This window comes from Leiobunum rupestre, chromosome 3, assembly GCF_980474605.1.
Source record: "Leiobunum rupestre chromosome 3, qqLeiRupe1.1.hap1, whole genome shotgun sequence".
Lineage (NCBI taxonomy): Eukaryota > Metazoa > Arthropoda > Arachnida > Opiliones > Sclerosomatidae > Leiobunum > Leiobunum rupestre.
In genome coordinates, this window is record NC_143386.1 from 57,165,011 (window position 1) to 57,184,441 (window position 19,431).

The 19,431-nt window shown below is 35.8% G+C and overlaps 3 non-coding genes across 3 annotated transcripts; 2 read left to right on the plus strand and 1 right to left on the minus strand.

Annotated features, from left to right (window-relative positions):
• The first annotated feature begins 531 nt into the window (after positions 1–531).
• On the plus strand, positions 532–670 carry LOC149953041 (U4 spliceosomal RNA). The gene has a single exon (XR_016480162.1). It is a non-coding gene; the product is annotated as a U4 spliceosomal RNA (small nuclear RNA).
• A 2,527-nt stretch (positions 671–3,197) lies between these two features.
• On the plus strand, positions 3,198–3,336 carry LOC149953042 (U4 spliceosomal RNA). The gene has a single exon (XR_016480116.1). It is a non-coding gene; the product is annotated as a U4 spliceosomal RNA (small nuclear RNA).
• A 7,609-nt stretch (positions 3,337–10,945) lies between these two features.
• Positions 10,946–11,085, minus strand: LOC149953043 (U4 spliceosomal RNA). Its single transcript, XR_016480163.1, has one exon. It is a non-coding gene; the product is annotated as a U4 spliceosomal RNA (small nuclear RNA).
• Positions 11,086–19,431: the final 8,346 nt, after the last annotated feature.

Sequence of the window (19,431 nt, forward strand, 5' to 3'; positions counted from 1 at the left end):
GTTTTTTAAATAAATCGGAAAATTTGTGGATAATGAATAGACAATTAAGAAACACTAGTGTAAACATTATTTTGTAACGTTCGTTGAACGTATTTTTAAAATAAACAACCATTTTGCATTTATAAACCAAAATAATACTCATTATATTATGTTATATTTGGGCTGTTTTCCAAAATAAATTGGGCCACTTTACTATTTCGGCTATATTTTGTGCAAGTTTGAAATTTGCGGTTTTTGGTTGGCCTGGAATTTGGGCTACATTTATGAAATTTTCGGTGCCACTTCTCATAGATTATCTGGCAGACCGTCACGGGAGGAAGTATATGACCATTGAAGAGATTACGTTTCGCTCTTCCAGTGATGTATATTTTTTCAAGAAGTACTTTAAATAGTATTAAAGTAGTAAAATACGTTTAGTTTACGTTTATATAATGTTTATCGTACTAATAAATTGCAAACTAACACGGTCGTATACATCTTTTCAATTTGACACTAAATCTAGTGTAACCCAGGCCAGTCACTTCATCAGTTATCATTGCGCAGAGGCAATGTCGTAACCAATGAGGTATAACTGAGGTGCGACTATTGCTAGTTGAAAACTTTAACCAATATCCCGCCGAGACGACGTGCAATACCGTCGGCTATGGCAATTTTTGACAGCCCCAAGGGGCTTCATAACCAATACAAAATCAAATATCCCTTACAATATAATTATGGATTATAGAAAAACAATACACGGGTTTGACTCTATTTTTCCACACAGTTGGAGAGGGTATGCCAAATTTAGCGGTGGTCACTTCCAAAAGCGTCTTTCATACCAAGACAGTGGCGATTGGTCATTTAGTTACTCTATTGACATTATTTAATTTATTAAAAATGGACTGTTTAATTTTATAAAATTAACTTATGTTTATTTTCACCCCAAAATGTATTTTCATCTGACAGTATATTGTCTCAAGAAATTCAATAGCGCTTCCTTCCTTTTTCAAGTCCGCGCCGTAGATTCATTAATTTTAATTTCTTTATGGAGGAGGTCAAATAATATCGCAAAATCAAATTTTAACCACGTTAATTCCAATTATTATTTCATAGTATTAATATATTTATATATAGTATTATAATTTCCCAGGTTACAATGGCAAGGGATTATCCTTCCCTCATTTCGGTTAATTTTGACCTTAACGATAGCAAGAACAAATGTATTATCCTTGACGATAGCAAGCTCTCAGTAGCACCGCCAGGACATTTTCGCGAGTATGCACTGTCTGATTAAAGCCGAGTTCCCACTGGACGAATTTTCGAGACTTTCGCGACGAATTTAATTTTCGTCGTAGCTTTCAGTTTCACTAAATTTCACTCGCATGCGTCAATTCGATTCGAAATAGTTTATTTATTTAAATAGTTTAATTATTTAAATAGTTTAATTATTTAAATAGTTTAATTATTTAAATAGTTTAATTATTTAAATAGTTTAATTATTTATATAGCTTAATTATTTAAATAGTTTAATTATTTATTTATTATTTATTAAAAAACATTTTCAAATTTTCGGTTAGTCGTAATAAAGTTTTTCGCCTTGAAGGCCTATCGGCCGAAGTACCGCATATTTTTCCCCAACTTATTGGTCTCTTTACTTGTTCGCGTTTTTACTCCTAATTATTTATATAGTTTAATTATTTAAATAGTTTAATTATTTAAATAGTTTAATTATTTAAATAGTTTATTTATTTAAATAGTTTATTTATTTAAATAGTTTAATTATTTAAATAGTTTAATTATTTATATAGTTTAATTATTTAAATAGTTTAATTATTTTTAAATTATTGAAATAGTTTAATTATTTTAAAATTATTGAAATAGTTTAATTATTTTAAAATTATGAAAATAGTTTAATTATTTTAAAATTATTTAAATAGTTTAATAATTTTTAAATTATTTAATATTTAAATAAATTATTGAATAAAAATTTAATATTTAAATAAATTATTGAATAAAAATTTAATATTTAAATAAATTATTGAATAAAAATTTAATATTTAAATAAATTATTGAATAAAAATTTAATATTTAAATAAATTATTGAATAAAAATTTAATATTTAAATAAATTATTGAATAAAAATTTAATATTTAAATAAATTATTGAATAAAAATTTAATATTTAAATAAATTATTGAATAAAAATTTAATTATACAACACCTGTGTTTGTCCTCCCCCCCCTAATATTATGAATTTGTTTTTACAACCATTATGAAAAACTTCCGATTTTTGGATTAGGGTTTTGAATTTTAAAAACTTAATAAGTATAAAGAGTATTTGAGTTAGATTCATTGAGTGGATAAACCAATGGTTAATTTTAATTTAATTTAAGTCTAGGTTTTTGAAAAACAATACTTACATTGTGAGTTATTTTTGGTCTGTTACACAACATTAGTCGGGTACCCGACTATGAAAATTTTTGGTACTCGATAATTGACGACTATTTTCAGGGCCTTCGCTAAGATTTTCCGACCATGACACATTGAAATAGAAACCGACCATGACCTTGTTAACACCGAAATAGAAACTGACCATGACCTTGTTAACACCGATATAGAAACCGACCAAGACCTTGTTAACACCGAAATAGAAACCGACCTTGACGTTGTTAACACCGAAATAGAAACCGACCATGACGTTGTTAACACCGAAATAGAAACCGACCATGACGTTGTTAACACCGAAATAGAAACCGACCAAGACCTTGTTAACACCGAAATAGAAACCGACCTTGACGTTGTTACCACCGAAATACGACGATTGCGCCACAAGCTTCGGAAAATTAATCTCTGCTTCAACTCGTGGATAAAGAGATATCTCAAACTACGCGTGTTTGAACAACAACAGTCTTTTCAAAATATCAAGATTATATTATATGTATCGGCATATTTATATCTTGGGTGTTTTGCGAACCATGCGGTCAAGATTTTGAATAAGGCTTAGTAAGGAGTGGACCATTGAGGTGATTATGTGTCGTTGTTTAGTTTATGTATAATTTACTAGTAAGTACTTTAAATATTATTAAAGTAGTCACATACATTCATTGGGCATGAAAATAATTTGTATTTAGCTTGTAACTTGGAAACGGAGATGGTCGTATACAGCTTTTCCATTTGACATTATACCTACTCTAACCCAGGCCAGTCCCTCAATTAGTTATCATTGCGCAGAGGCAATGTCGTAACCAATGAGGTATAACTGAGGTGCGACTATTGCTAGTTGAAAACTTAACCCAATATCCCGCCGAGACGACGTGCAATACCGTCGGCTATGGCAATTTTTAACAGCCTCAAGGGGCTTCTTAACCAGTACAAAATCAAATAACTTTATAATTTAAGGGTGTTGGAGAACGAAGTCGTAGCACGGATGTGACAATAGCCGCGTTCACACATACCCTCTGCAACGTTGCGAGTGCTCCCGCAACGTTTGTATAACATCTTTTTAGAAACGTTTACTGGGCGCCGCCATTATCGTACAGACAACCAACGAGCCCGCCCTCTACCGCAGAAATTTCATCCCCCAAAACTGTTTTTTTCATCACCATTCCCGAATCCCGTAGACTGTAAGGTAATGGCGGTCGATTGGGAAGGCGGGTTTAAGCTTGGTTCAAGGTTTAAGAGTCTATTCCGTCTTGTGAACAGTTACCGTTGCGCGTCGCAGCGTTTCAGATCGCTTCGTTGACCATTTTGGCAGCGATTCGTGACGTCATCGAGTTGGTTTTTGTGAACCATGAGCCTTTAATAAAATTTGTATGCCTTTTTTAGAAGAAAATGTCTCGCAACTTTTTGTCTATTTGTTTAAAAAATACAACAAATGTCTTCTGGGTGCATTCATTTTTAATTAGAATGTTTTGAAACTTCACTCAAAAGCGTGAGCGGACGAACTCCTAATTATATTTCTATACTACACATGCCCAGTTTTCTTCAAAACTCACTGGAAATCAAACGTGTGAACAAAACGAGTTCCAAATGCTAAGAACCGCAGCGAGATCGAAACGAGACAAAACGTTTCCGAGGGTACGTGTGAACTTGGCTAATATTCTTCGTACAGGTGGAGACGGTATGCGAAATATACCGGTGGAGACTTCCAAAGGCGTCTTTGAGATCAAGAAAGACCGTCAGACAGTGGCGATCGGCCATTTAGTTACTTTATTACCATTATGTACTTTGTTCATTTAATGGATGGTCGTATACAGCTTATCAATTTGACATTTAACCTTCTCTAATATAGGCCAGTTCAAAAATTAGTTATTATTGCGCAGAAGCGATGTCGTAACCGAGGTGCGACTATTAAAATTACACGGCAATTAGAAAATTTGAACATAATCTGTCAAGCCGACTATTTTTAGGCCCAGTCTGGTCCGGTCCGAAAAGAAATAAAATATATTTTTCCCGATCCAACCTGACCCGAAAAAAAAAGGTAAATTTTACCCGGGCCGATCTGACCCGACCCGACCAAAATAATAGAACTAGTAAATTCTTACAATGTTTTCAATGCCGATGCCACCGCTAAATTCTACAAAACTTACCAACAAAAACCAGTTCTGTGAACTGAAAAAAAAACCGTGTTCATTCTTGTTAATGTTACGGCTAAGGTCAGATACTAAAATCATGGAGCTTCTATTTAAGACTAAGAACCAAAATGAAACATAAGGTGGTTTTTTTTCGCCTGTTCTGGGTTTTTTGAGCAAGCTAAAAAGTGTAGCCATATGACGTCATTTTACTACAATTCTGTCTTGACGAAAAAAACGAGTTGGAGTAGAAAGGGAGTATTTAAAGGTTAAAGGTTATTTAAAAAAGTTTCCCCATCATATTTTCGTGAAACGAAATTTAAGCAGACGACAAAACTAGATTACTCCCTCTACACCTCCTTTCGAGGAGGAGTAAAAAGTGTAACCCTAATACTCCGGAACAAGCGAAAAAAATTCGGGACAGGGTAAATCTTACCCCGAGAACAGGCGAATAAAACGTTTTAGGGTAAAAAGTTTACACTTTTTGTCCCCGGACAAGCGAAAAAAAACCACCTATACTCGTTGGCAAAATACACTAAGAATAAGTTGGCAAGCCAGCAGGGGCGTACCGAAGAGAGTACGTTGGGGGGGGGGGGGGGGTAAGTGAAATTTGCCAATCCGCTGTTAGCAGCGGGAACTATATACTATACAGTTGAATTAATAGTACTAATGTACTATGAAAGTTATGGAAGGCGCAACCCGCATAATGATAGAGTGCGCCAGTGGCGTAGCGTGTATTTCTTTCACCCGGGGCAAACCCTAAATTTGCCGGCCCCCCCCCTTTATTTTCGCAACTAAGCAAAAAATCTGTTGCTCTGTTGATTGCAAAAGGATTCAAGTCATTTAAAAATTAAAATTTTATTTTGCGTGTTTTTAGCAATGCGAACTCTTTAATGAAATGATCAATATTAATTGGTACCTCTTGTTCGATTGCCAAGAAACACAGATTTGTTAATCTCAACATGCACATTGTAGACCTTTAATAATTTTTATAATTTTTCTAATTCACGATCTCGGCCGGCCGCGTTCGTTTCAATTTTCCAGGCCACTGGCTGCCCCCTACATCTAAGCCGCCCGGGACCATGGCCCCCTTTGCCCCTCCAACGCTACGCCACTGGAGTGCGCCGACTGGAAATTTCAGAATTTGTTTCGCGAAACCACGACTACCGAACGCGCCTATGTCATTCTAGCGGTACTATTCCCAATTCAATGGCGAAAACGACTCGGCGTCTAGTTATATTGAGTGAAGCATTTGCGTACTCTCTTTATATATAAAGTGAGATACACGAAGAAGAAAACAGAGATTGAACGATGCTACAGCAATTTAAAAATCCCATCAAACCCTCATACTATTTTCTCGTCGTGTATCCCGCTGTAGTAAAAAATAGATACATTTCATCCTGGAATTATTCATACCCAAATATAACATAAACAATTCAAACACTTATTACTGAAATATTAACGTAAGAACAACCGACACTGTATCACACGTTATCTTTACCCAACGCAACTTGAGGAATATTGGCTTGTGAAATTTTCACTTTCCTAAAGAATATCCCACTATAATATTCACGACTTACCTAATTTACCCGAAGTAAAAAAAACTGTAACATCTCCTATAGAAATTAAAACTATTTTTATAAATTTTATACAGATTGCCAAATTTAACGTAGAAAATGAACACTGAAATAATAACGAACAACCGATATTCTCTATCACGCGTCTATCTGCCTTTCAATTTTATAAGGTGCTGTAGGAAAAATGACTATTTAAAAAGCTTTTACCACAAGGCTGAACTAAAGTTCCGACACACTAGCTGCCTAGCATAGAAATCAGGTCTTGTAAGTTATACATAAGGAGAAGCAACTACATAGAAATCTCAAACATGATTTTAGGGAAGTAAATTGCTGGGAAATTCTAAATGATTTGTTGCAATATCGTTTACTATCGCTTTAGGAGTTTTTTAATTAACTGACATGTTTCATAATTTTAATTTTGCCAAGTCCACCTCGATTTGACAACTCTAAAAAGCTTTGGGGGGGGGGGAGATTCCCCCCCCCCAAAGGTAAGTCCCTGCAAGCCAGAATATACCTCTCCTCGGAAGAGTTTCTAATTTTCAGCGACGCGAAACGTGTGTCCGTGGTTCTGTGGTAAAACGCTCACCAGTCTTGTCGTGCAGGAGGTCTCAGGTTTGAATCCCGCCCTGTATTAAAGCAATTTGAATAATATTTATACTACACCCAATGACAAAAAGAGGGTTATTTTGAAAAAACCTTTTCCCTAATTCTAAGAAACTACGTACGCAGCGATTACACTTTGCCCCGAAAATGCGTACGCGTTCGCAGCCCAGACAGACACACACACACCCACCGACAGACACGGTGATTGTAAACCCCTCCTAGGAGACATAGTCCCCTCGGAGAGGTAAAAAGCTCTAACGGTTAGACTAACCGTGAAGCGATTGTGTGAAAACTGAAAAGCGAAACGTGATTTTCGACCCGGGAACTCATCTTGTCTACGTCACTCTCAGCCGAAGTCGTAGAAAAAGAATGGGCTGAAATAGATTTATTTTTTAGTTATTTCGGCCCATTCTTTTTGTCCGACTTCGGCTGAGAGTGACGTAGACAAGATGAGTTTCCGGGTCGAAAATCACGTTTCCCTTTTCAATTTTTACCGAGCATAAGCTACACAATCATACCCTGATTACGAGATCAGTGTACACAAGTAATTTTACTATAAACACCGGGTTTAACAATTATTTTTCCAATTTTCTCCTGAAGACGAAATCGATCTTTTAATCCGCTATTGTCGTCGCTTTGATGTCCCGCGCTTTCTGCCGACCCCAGGACGGCCCAGGGCCGCCCCTGTCCCCGGAGCGGAAGGCAGGGAAGGACAGGACAGATTCTTCGGAAATCACAAGCGACACCTCGGAAACAACAACGGAGGGGGTCAGATAATATCTCAAAAAATATGTTCACCGTGTTAATTCCAATTAATATTTCATAGTATAAAATTTACTAAACTCCATCTTCTGTAAAGGCGCGAAACTATATAATAACATTAACCCGTCCGCCCCATCTTCCGTAGACTCATTTAAAAAATATGCTAAGACACGCGTATTAAATAAAATTGTATACATATTTTTTCTCTGTATGGAAACTTTGTTGTAAAAATATTCATTTATTTCGTTTTTGTTTTGTAACCATTGCAATCTTTATTTTGGTTTTTTATTATCTTTAAACCTTAAAAAACAAATATCAACAAAATGCTTTAATATAAAAACAGAGGCATACAAGTCGTTTCGACTTAGCCCCTCCCAAACACACTGTAAAACTTACTTACTTTGATAAAAAAAACCTTTATTATTATACATTTTTACTCCTTACAATTTTCCAGGTTACGATGGCGGTGGATTATCCTTCCCTCAATTCGGTGGGTTCCCACGGCGAAAATAAGCTCTTCAAATAGTCAACGTTCCTTCAAAATAATTCATTGTCCCCTCCCGCATTTTAAAATATTGAAATAAAACTAAAATAAGGCAACAAACAGTTTCTTTGTTGTGGTTTTGTTTTAAATCAGAGGGGCTAACCAATTCGGAAAATATTACACCGATATCAAATAGACCTTTCTATAAATTCCTAGCTAAACAGGCCATACACTAGGTGAAAACTATTAGATAGTTTTGGAGTAATTTTTAGGAAGTAGCGAGCAGCTTCAAAATACAGTTTGGCTGTTATTGTATGGAAGAAGTTGATAGTTTGGGGTAAAAGGTGTATTCTTTTCGTCCCAAAGCGAGCGAATTGTTTTGGCTTACTTTCACAAAGATAACATAGCGCTACTTCAGTACAAAGAATATAGACCCCAGGAATCGAAAGAAAAATCGTAAATGTCAGGGCTACGAGTTGACGAGAGAGCTTACGGCTAGGCGAATCAATAGAACCGGAAATATTCCCGTCAACCTAGGTTTGCCTTTGGAGGCTAGAAACAAGCAAATTATACTAGATGGAAATGCAGTTTCCATTCCTGGGGTCTAACTTACTTCTCCGGTTTTTAAAAGTTTTACTTATCTTTATTCCTATTTAATGAGATTTTCTGCCGCGTCACCCATAAACTGGATTTCAAAATATAGCTAAGGTAGCCTACGTGAAGATAGTATATTTCAAAAATTGTAAGTCCATAACCTAATTATTTATAAAATCAATGAGATATAGTTAATTAACTATTTATAAAGGTTTGTATAAATCTATAACCGTTAAATGAGTAGAATTTTGATAAAAAATCCAGTATTTATGCAGACAATTAGGTTGGCAGGTTTGCCAGAGAATCCTTTTTTGAGCCTCCCTGGTTCATGAAAAATCGGGCCAAACGTTCTGCTTCTCTATACGCAAAAGTTAATAATTACATAAGTAGTATTTTATAGAATGGTCTATTAGGTACAGTCTTTGGCAATGCTAAATCGGTAATCAATTACGTTATAACTGTATTGCAGCAAAGCTACACAAAAAGTTGAAGCTAGTCAGCTAAAACGTCAGCTAGGCTAGGCTAATACCCAAGGCACCACCTTAGGCCTAAGTCGTCAAGCGACTTTTGAAGCCTTTAATTCAGGTGGCCGGGTTACAATGCGTAGGAGGGTGGTGGCAAGCCCTGCATGCCACGCGTTAGAGCCAACAGCTCCCTACACTAACTATTACCGTTAACCTCAACAAGTTTTTATGGAAGGGGAAACCGAAGATCTCGGGGGAAAACCCCTTAAACCAGTGGGGAGAGAACTTGCAAGCTCAACGCAGAAGGAGCTTTAATACACTTATTATTAAGATACTTTACTTCTTGAGAATGTTTCCAGTATAATTTTCAAGTAGAAAGTGTTGTAATAAATATTTCTTTATGGTAAAATTACACTTAGGTTGTTAATGCATGAATTAAGTTTAGGACGATTGATATAACGTTCTTAGTTTTACAGGCTGGTTGAAAAAATCATTCTTATGATAATAGTTACTTAGAAGTTGTTATAGCGCGCGTATAAAATTAAATAACATGGTGATTAAAAATTTGTTTCCAAACGCGATAAACTCATAAAATGCTGTATTTAAGTATACTAAACTAATCTACTTATTCGCTAATTTTATCATCCTTTACAATGCAGTCCATAGGTGGTTCCTTTTAACTTAACATTGCGTATATACTAATCTCCACCACTTTCCCCCTATTCGGCTTTCCGTTGCTTTGCAACTCGCGAGCCAGATTTCCCGCACGGTACTGACGAGTCCCAAATAGGACGAAACCGGTCTACCGTTGGAATTTCTGGCTATTTTATTTAATTTAGTTTTTCACTCGAAGATCTATTTGGTCCGAGTTTCGCGTCTTTTTGTTTGCTCGAAGACTTATAGGTAATACGAGCTATTAGTAAGTTTTTAAATTTCTTCAAATTTGTTTAGGGTTTAGCTTTATTATCCCTTTTCTAATGGACTAATCTACTTATTCGCTAATTTTATCATCCTTTACTAAACAGACGCTTTTCTCTTTTGATTTATCGCCTGCTTAGAACATGAAAATACACCAGTTTATAAAAATAATATCTTGTGAATTAAATTAAAATTTTGTGTGCGCACTATAACCAAACCAAATTTTTTTTATCAACATTTGCATCTTATCAATCACCATGTAAATTAAGAACATTATATCAATCACCTTATACTTCATTAGGGTAACTTTACCACAAAGAAAATTAATTACAACACTTAGATCTCCCTCTTTGAAGAAAGATAATGCTGGAATCATTCTCAGGAGGAAAGTGTAATTAAACTTTAACTTTTTAAGGGTGTAACGAGAGGCTGTTCACTCCGCGTAATCGATGTACAAGCATGTAGCTGAAGCATTATAGATTTAGTATTGCCAAAGACTGTATTTAATTCATGCGGAAGTAGCTGGCGACGCTAATTTCAAGCAAAACATCAAACATAATATTTGACCTCCTCCATGAAGAACAGAAAAAATCTATGGCGCGAACTTGAAAAAGGAAGAAAGCGCTGTTGAATTTCTTAAGACAATTATTATGTCCGATGAAAATATATTTGGGGTGAAAATAAACATTAGTTAATTTTATAAATTTGAATTAAAACTCAACAACAAATAGTTCATTTACCCTCCAACGGTCGATTTATTTTGAATTCGGTACTTTGACCCTTTCATATTAGACATTCCATTTTGAACAAATTACATGTCAATAGAGTAACTAAATGACCAATCGCCAATGTCTTGATCTGAAAGACGCTTTTGGAAGTGACCACCGCTGAATTTGGCATACCCTCTCCAACTGTGTGGAAAACTAGAGTCAAACCCGTGTATTGTATCCACAGTTATATTGTAAGGGATGTTTGATTTTGTATTGCTTTAGAAGCCCCTTAGGGCTGTCAAAAATTGCCATAGCCGACGGTATTGCACGTCGTCTCGGCGGGATATTGGGTTAAGTTTTCAACTAGCAATAGTCGCACCTCGGTTACACCTCATTGGTTACGGCATTGCCTCTGCGCAATGATAACTTAATAAGTGACTGGCCTGGGTTAGACTAGATTTAGTGTTAAATTGAGAAGCTGTATACGACCGTCTCCGTTTCCAAGTTACAAGCTAAATAATCATTATTTATGCGTCAAAAGAATATATTTGATGACTTTGATTATATTTAAAGAACGTTTTGGAAAATTATACATAAACTAAAATCAGAGAGGAATTTATCAAAGCTGGTGGCGGAATCGTCGTTTTTCGGTGTTAACAACGTCATGGTCGGTTTCTATTTCGGTGTTAACAACGTCATGGTTGGTTTAAATTTCGGTGTTAGCAACCTCATGGTCTGTTTCGTTCATCATCTCCGAGAAAGAGCGACAGTGCAACAACAGGTTCAAGATAAGCCAGCCAAAGGTTTCCGGGTCTTGTTATAACAAGTCGGCCCAGGCCGTAATATTAGTTCCACATCAGTGTATTCGAATGGGCAAAGCCATACACCCTTACAAACTAATACAAAGCTTTTGAGGATTTGTGATTTCTTATCGTTGGATATATAAATTGCCACCCTAAGTGAAAGGGTGGATGCCGCCCACCATCAGGAGACCCGGGTGGGCAAACTAATATAAAAACTGTTGAGCCCATGTGATTTCCTATAGTTAGATATACTATTTACCATCCTATGTTAAAGAGAGGCCACCGCCCACCCTCAGGATACATGGGTGGGCAAACCAATTCATAAGCTGTTGAGGTCATTTATTGACTTAACTTGCAAGGTAATTTGACAAAAAGCTATATTTTAAATTTCGATCTATTTGTGGTAGAGCTATAAACGGGTAGTCTTTACGTGAACTTGTAAGTTAATATACCTAAGTTTTGCGAATGGTATACGGCAAAGATTATCGTAATAAAAATTTACCTTCATAGATATAAAACTACATATGCCCGAATGCCCCTAGTTTTTGGATGAGTATGGGAGTCCAATAATTAATAATGGCGGTACGTAAGTGTGTGAAGGGAAATAGAGTCTTCAATGCTTTAACTTTTTAAGCGTACGCGTGTTCTTAATAATATAATACCTTCTCCCGATAGTGACTTCAATTTATAATTGTTTCTCTATGGTTCTATTGCTTTTATTACCCAAAAGGAAGTTCGTCAGTGTGGATTGAACTCGTAGTTTGTCTTGAACCTTTTGTTTGGTGTAACGAGTGATGAAGTTTTTTAATGTCTCTATATTCGGAGTTTTTGACTGTGAGTTCGAATCCCGGTTTCGCCAAAACTGCAAATTATTTTCGCAGCGCCATCTGCCGTGTCGTTGCTTTCCACACCAAACAAACAAACACACACACAACACTTAACGACAATCCGTCCATAGCAATAGTCCCACTTCGATATATATATATCTCGATATGGAACTAAAAAGGCGATCGTTAATCAATCAGTCTCACTCACCCAGTTTAAGAGAAGCAGACCAATTGTAGTTTTTTCCCGAATGATGTAGACTTAAATTAAATTAAATTAACCACGCGTTTATCCACTCATTAAATCTAATTCAAATAATCTTTATACTTGCAAAATTAACATTTCAATATCTGATTTTAAAATAATAAGTTTATAAATTTTTATTTGGAATTCCAAACACTACCTAACATTAGTATCTAATTTATTAATTTTTGAGTTTCGAGCCAAGCTTCGAGTATGAATAATTTCACTTTTCGAGTATCGAGCCGAGCATTAAAATTTTACCGAGCTTTTCAGCTATTAGGCTTAGCTTAATTAGTGGTTTCGAGAACTCGAATAATTAGCTTAGCTTAAAAAGGGGTATTTAGTACTCGATTAATAAGGGTTAGCTCTATCACTAGGTTCTACCAAAAGCGACATAAGACATTTTTTACACGCTCGCGAAACACTCAGTAGATTTCCAACCTTTATATCGAGACGATCAAGGCGGGAATTTTAAATATTCTCGCATAAGCCCATGCCCTTAAGCAATAGCAGCCGATCTTTCGCTGTCAGCCTGACTTGATGACGTCAAAATGGAAAGATCTAGGGCCATCTTTCGGCTAACAGAGGCATAAAACTAAAATTTATTTTGCCAGTTTCAAAAATTCAACACCTGCCCATTTCTAGGCGTTCTGTTAATCGAGGGGGCAATGGCTGCAACTACATTCGTCGCAGAGTCACTAGTGGTACCTCGTCCAGAAGATTAGGCAAGACATCTGGGAGGAAAACCAGATGCCTTGGCAGTCCGGGAAGAACTGAACCAGCGATTTCCACGCAGATGGATAGGGAGAGGAGGTCCAGTCTTATGGCCTTCCGCTGGAATTTTTCTTGTGGGGATGGATGGAGAATCTGGTATACGCCACGCCAGTAGATTCTGACATTGATTTGGTGGCAATTATCTAAGCCGCTACCGAACAGAACACACCGGGAGTATCTCAACATGTACGCGATTCCATCCTTCGACGCTGTCGTCTTTGTGTAAGAGTTCAAGGAAGAAACTTCGAACATTTATTGTAACTTGTACAAAATACACATTTTCCTACTTTGTTTCAGTAAATTCATTGCACATTTCTTATTTGCTCATTTCTGTTATGTTATTTATCTCAATTCCCACGCATTCGCAAATTCATCGTACCCCTGAAATCGCATTTCCCTGTTGCTTGGTTTTGCGGTTGTTGCAGCCTACTTCCAGGGCTAGTAGGCCACACTTTGAAGCTCTCTGGCGCTCTTTTAACTCATCGAAGGAAAATGGGGAAAAAACAGGTATATTTAACAACTCCCCCCTACAACTCCTTAATATTTTGCATAACCTTTTCAAACACCCTGTATATCGGCGAAACCAGTCATTGTCTGGGTGACCGTGTAAGAGAACACCAGGTAGACATTAGGAGTCACTTGGTCAAAAATTAAATCACTCGACATTTCAACTACCTTCATCCCATCCAGTCACTGTCGGTCCGTGTTTTGAAGATTCTAAACGGCGACCGAAATAATAGAGTTACCCAAGGTTTTTAAATGCATGTACTGAAGAGTTACCCAAGGTTTTTAAATGCACGTACTGAAGAGTTACCCAAGGTTTTTAAATGCACGTACTGAAGAGTTACCCAAGGTTTTTAAATGCACGTACTGAAGAGTTATCAAAGAAAATTATAGCTTAATTCTATAATTTGATTAATAATTATTAATTAATCAAAATTCTAGTTTAATTCCGTAGTTTTCCCATTTGTACGCGTTTTCTTCTGTCCTGCCTCCCATTTTCTTTTTCACGCGGTTCAATGCGCTTATTTTATTGTTAGTTTCTTCTCCGCCTTGATGCATATGTGCCGAAGTACCGCGTTGTTTCAAATTAATACTGGTTATGGAGTAATTTTTTGGAAATAGTGAGCAACTTCAAAATTCAGTTTGGCTGTTATTGTATGGAAGAAGTTGGTAGTTTGGGGTAAAAGGTGTACTCTTTTCGTCCCAAAGCGAGCGAATAGTTTTAGCCTGCTAGGTGATGGTATAACCATAATTATTCCATTTATAATATTGCTATATTTAGAAATATATGCTTTTCACATATTATACCTTAGCTGTGTAGTAGTAGCACTCCGTACCTTTGGTAGAGCTGTGCGATTAGTGATTTTAAAGGGATTCCTCACTCACAACAGGGGAAGGCACAGGGGTCACAAAAAACTGGTTTTGAAGCACACTGCAAGTCTGGATTTTATGTTACCCCTATGCCTCCCCCTGTTGTGAGTGATGGATCCCTTTGAGCAATCGAGTCGGTTATCGAGTATCAATTGTTTTTCATCGAGTAATCGAGTACTTGATTAAGGGGAAACTTTCTCTTATTCGAGTCGAGTAACTTAAAAAAAAACCTTGAGTAATGTTTTTAACGAGTCGGGTTATCGAGTACTTGATTAGGAGCTGGTTTTTTTCAAGTAATTGTTAAATTAAATTTAAAAGGAGTATATGAACCACAGTTTCTAAAACTTTGTAGGTACCGTTTATTGCCCCCCAAGAAATTGTAAAAACTCCTCTTTGAACTTTGAAGCAACGAGGATAGAAAAAAAAATACTCAACGAGTTTAGAGAGCAGCTTATTCGAGTAATCAGGTACCCGACTATGAAATTTTTGGGCACTCGGTAATCGACTAGTATTCTCCAATTACTTATTCGAGGTCGAGTCCTCAAAAAATGCTGAGTACTCGCACAGCCCTAATCTTCGGCCATGGTCGCCATTTTGAGCGGTAATTCTTTATCTGTGGGAAAGAGCATGGGTTACGTAAATTAAAATTAACCTAGACCCTGACTTATGGGAACTTGATGATAGGCCTTACACCTGGACTACAATGCCAACCCTATACTTCCGATTTTAGAGTGTCCGCTACAAAGCACCACCAAGTGGTGAAAATCCGCAATATTAACCCCCAAACACCCCTTTTTTTACCCCCTCTTTTATGAGCCGAACGTTTCGCGCTCTGTCTCGGCCACATCGCGAAGCGAACCGATTTTTTTCGCACGAATTTTCATGGGGACGAGAGTGGCTGCTAAATGACGATGGTGGCGTTGGGGTAGTCGCGACACTAGCCTAACAACACCGCCTCTCTTCATTCCAGTCTAGGTGTAAATGGTCTTAGCCCTAAGTATTATGTGGTTTTTTGGCGATTTTTGCCTTATAAGTTTTATTTTAATTAAGAGCGACTTGATTGAATATTATATTTTTAGTTAGTAATGATCATTTCTGAACTAAGTTTTCGGTTTCATTCAGAAATTTTAATTTTATGTGAGATTTCGGACCAATTCTCGGGACTCCACAACCCACGTACCCACTATTGTCATATTTGAATTTCGTGCCAATTGATACAGGCGCCATCTAACTTGTTCTAACGTTTTCGTGTTTCGCTGTCTTATTTCCAAAACCAGGAAACTCGACAAATTCGGTTCATCAAAAAATTAATTTAAATTAGCGTGTTCGCGTTTCGCTACCTTATTTTCACAACCAGGTAATTCGAAAAATTCATTTTCGATAAATTTCCTCTTGGGTTTATTAAGTTGGACGTATAAGATGATTGAAAATTTGTTCAAATTTAAATTTAATATTTAAATATGGTTATAGCAACGAGGGGATTGTGTGCTTGTTTTATGTTACAGGACGTCACCACCTAATTAATAATTAACTTCAAAAGTTTTATCCGCATTTATAGACATTCCGCAAAGGCAAATTCCGCTCAAAGAGTCGAGAGAACCATGACCGAAACACCACGATACTATAGAGTAATGGCACTGTAACGTGCTAGTACGTCACCCATGCCCTTTCCTATGTATACAAAATTTGCGACCAAAATGGCGGCCATGGCCAAAGCTACGGAGTGCTACTACTCTGTATTAAGCCCTTTCCACTAAGCCAATATCAAAGTTGACACAATTTCTTCCAGCAACGGCAAGAAAGGTTATTAAAATACACGTCTACTATATTTAAAGCCTCAAGACATAGGGATTAATGTTTTATCTCGTTTCAATTATTATAAAGCACGTTTATTGAACTTCAACCAATAGATGACCATACTACCGAGGATACAGATATGCAAGCTGCATGGTTGCGGCATTTTTGAATGCTGTTTCCCTGGATTCAGACAAATTTTTCGTAAAGATAAAAGTTGTAAATAAATTTGGTTTAAAAAAACAGATAACCAAGACACTCCATTGATCCTTGTCGACGAAAGCAAAACTAACGATGAAACATTCTCGTTAAATTCGGCCGAAGACGAGCAACTTCATGAAAAGTAAAATGCACCCCTAATATCAGAAATACATTTTGAAAGATCTGTTTAAATAAACTCAAAAATATCAGTCGTAAAATTGTATATTTTCTTAATGACGAGAAATTAATTTTTAAACGAGCGAAATTTACCCGCCAAGCGAGCCACCATTTTCTTTCACCTTCCCTCCGCAGACCGCACGCGGAGCAAGCGCGCGCAGGGAACAGAGCGCTGTTATAGCGCGAACAGCGAGTGATTAAAGTCCTTAAACGTCACCGCGAAACAAAATGGCAGATCGCTTGGCGGGTAAATTTGGCTCGTTTAAGATACAATTTTACGACTGATATTTTTGAGTTTATTTAAACATGATCTTTCAAATAAAACCAAATCTTACCCAACTTGAACTTTTCCTTTAAGTAATTAACGAATTGTTTAACAATATTTATAAATTTATAACTCAGAATAGTTTAAAAATATTTATAACTCAGAATTGTTTAATTATTTAAAAATATTTATAACTCAGAATTGTTTAATTATTTAAAAATATTTATAACTCAGAATTGTTTAAAAATATTTATAACTCAGAATTGTTTAATTATTTAAAAATATTTATAACTCAGAATTGTTTAAAAATATTTATAACTCAGAATTGTTTAGAAATATTTATAACTCAGAATTGTTTAAAAATATTTATAAATTTATAACTCAGAATTTTTTTAAAATATTTATAAATTTATAACTCAGAATTGTTGAAAAATATTTATAAATTTATAACTCAGAATTGTTTAAAAATATTTATAAATTTATAACTCAAAATTATTTAAATCTAAAAATTTATTTAAGTAATTAAATAAACTGTTAAAAAATAATGATGAACGTATAACACAAAATTGTTTTAGTCCAAATTTGTATAATCATTGATAAACGTATTACCAAATTGTTTTTAGTGCCTAATTCAATGAACTGTTTAAAAATAATGACAGAAGTATAAAACAAAATTGTTTGAATTAATATGGCTCTTAAAGGAGAACTACCACCACCCTAAAATTGGTTAAAAACCATTTAAATGGATAGAGGACGTCCGAAAATGGTAATACAAAAAATTTCATGTTAATATTTCCAGTATTTGATTTATTATAAGCAACCAAATTTCGTGTTTTATCCGCCCCGATTCGAGAATCTCAGAACCGCTTCGTTGAACCTACCTGCAGCGCCATCTCGTGAACGAAATATTTTCCCCCGGTTTTATCGTTTTTCGGTCGGAACTGCTACGACATTCTCCTTGGCTTTTTAACCTAGTTATATTGGTAGATTGTAGTTAATCGTATTTTTAATACGCCTTACACGCCGCCCTTTCTCAAATTTTTGCCACTTCCTTCTTTTGGCGCTGTACGTAGGTTCAACCGCGATTTCTGAAATTTTTGAAGGCGTTTGATGTAGGTTCCGGAAAAAGTAGCGTCACTTTTTAAATACTTTCCCAATAACTATAAAATTTCGGGGACATAATAGACGCTAGCATAAACTCTATTTATGGCTTATTCAACTTGTTAAAAAGTTCCACGCGCATCTTGATATTTTAACGTAAACGGGCTCGAGCGATTTCGCGCGTGATCCATCAAATAATAAAAAAATGCGCGATCCTTTTACGCTAAAATATTAAAGAGCGCGTGGAACATTTTAACAAGTTGAACAAGACACGAATAATTTATGCTAGCGCCTATTATTAAAATATTGTCTATCTTTCTATATAAAAACCTCCTAAATTTTGGTTTTGGTGACAGTTCTCCTTTAAGAGTTACGCACTGAGATTTGTATCCCTTAGCCAATTGGTACTCCCCCCTCCTACTTCGGACAGGTATCAGTGGGCTAACAAGTAACGATTTTTAGCGTTGCCCCAATCCCCTTCATGCTCCAACAGTACAGCTCCTGCACCCCAAAACTATTAATGTTAATACTCTGAGAATATCTATGTTGAGTCATTTTACGTAAACATAAATAAATATGTTCTTGTTGCTAATAGCTGTCATTTTTATCATACTATTTTCCAATTAATTTCTTCGAAAAGAAAATAATAACGTCTTTGAAAACCATTAAATTTAGAAAGGAAATGCCGCTATCACCGTGATAATATGTTTATATTACTTGATAGCTGAAATGCGAACTGGTGCAAATACATCTAATTTCATAAATTGTGATAGAACCAGCATTTTACTTTCCCGAAAAAGTTACAAAATGTGCTAATTGTAAGAGACTATCCAACCATAGCAACTCTTTAGATATAAGAGGAAGCTCGACAAGGAGAACCGATAAATCTTCTGGCGAATATCACTATGGATCTCTATTTTACAGTTTTCATTCTATGCGCTTCAGTTTCTCCTAAACATTTTGCTGAACAGATCGAGTAAGTAATAGTTTTGATTTTATATCCATTTATAGTTTCCTTTTTGAATTTTTAACTGCTAGTAAAATTTATTCATATAATGGAAAATAATAATAATTGAACTATAATATGGCTAAGACACTAAAATCAAATCAATACAGGCAATTTGGAAAGACACGTGGGGATCACTATCAAAATCATCCTTCCAATGCAACCGTTTACCCCTCTAACACGACAGATCCGCACAGCAACTACTCC